Genomic DNA, 256 nt, shown 5'->3' with positions numbered 1-256 from the left:
CCCTCATGAGGATGAGCACCCCTCGTTTGGCCTAGGGAAGAGCCCTTTTGAGGACGCAGTGTTTCCGTTACTTAGTTTTCCTGTTTACAAAAAAGGAAATGCTAATCTCAGGAGGCTTTGAGATTTGCTGCTAAAGAGGATCACGATAAAAGGAGCCCATCCTCCTTCCACCTGTCACCTCTCCTAGAGTTGCTCATGTGGGCATCCACCAACACGGCTGAGGGACGGCAGCGGAGAGTCACCCCCTGCACAAAGG

The sequence above is a fragment of the Mesitornis unicolor genome, unplaced genomic scaffold (assembly GCF_000695765.1).
Source record: "Mesitornis unicolor isolate BGI_N332 unplaced genomic scaffold, ASM69576v1 scaffold49559, whole genome shotgun sequence".
Taxonomy (NCBI): domain Eukaryota; kingdom Metazoa; phylum Chordata; class Aves; order Mesitornithiformes; family Mesitornithidae; genus Mesitornis; species Mesitornis unicolor.
This window is presented reverse-complemented; position numbering follows the sequence as displayed.